The sequence below is a fragment of the Psammomys obesus genome, unplaced genomic scaffold (assembly GCF_907164565.1).
Source record: "Psammomys obesus unplaced genomic scaffold, mPsaObe1.curated_primary_1811, whole genome shotgun sequence".
NCBI classification, from domain to species: Eukaryota; Metazoa; Chordata; class Mammalia; order Rodentia; family Muridae; genus Psammomys; species Psammomys obesus.
Genome location: NW_026596240.1, coordinates 5,513,386 through 5,513,995, shown reverse-complemented (window position 1 = coordinate 5,513,995; position 610 = coordinate 5,513,386). Strand labels below are relative to the sequence as shown.

The 610-nt window shown below is 32.5% G+C and overlaps 1 non-coding gene across 1 annotated transcript; it reads left to right on the top strand.

The window, feature by feature from the left end:
- Positions 1 to 232: 232 nt before the first annotated feature.
- LOC129668487 (U1 spliceosomal RNA) lies at positions 233 to 393 on the top strand. The gene has a single exon (XR_008718924.1). It is a non-coding gene; the product is annotated as a U1 spliceosomal RNA (small nuclear RNA).
- Positions 394 to 610: the final 217 nt, after the last annotated feature.

The window sequence follows — 610 nt, the reverse complement described above, 5'->3', positions numbered from 1 at the left end:
GACATATGTCAATGAATATTTAAACCCATAATTTAATTTGACTATTAAAGTAATTTACAGTCTGTATTTGTGCAAATATCTGATTTTTTAATTCCTCACTTGTGAAATTAAGATGATAAGACGTTTATGCTACTTCTTAGCATATTTAAAATGATCAATACTTGATTATAATTTATGAATTACCAAATGCTCTATAAATGCAAATTACTGCTCACATATAAATGAATATTCTGTATTTACCTGGCAATGAAAACAACATGACCATGGTGGTGGTTTTTCCAGGGCGAAGCTTATCCAATGCATTCCAGATGTACTGACCCTACAATTACCTCAAATGAGGGAAGCATGGTTGCATAATTTGTGGTAATGGGGTACTGTGTTTACAATCTTCCATGAAAGAGGAAAAAGTAGTTTTAAAATATATTAATTCTAATGAATAATTATGAAAGTTAGTGAAAAGAAATCCCAAATTAATATTTTATTTATCTTCTTTTTTTATTTTATTTTTCTTTTTAGTTACATTTTGTTAACTCTGTGGCCCAGCTGTATCCCGCTCCCTCATTCCCTCCCCAACCCCACACTCCCTCCCTGGTCTCCTCCCTGCCCCTTT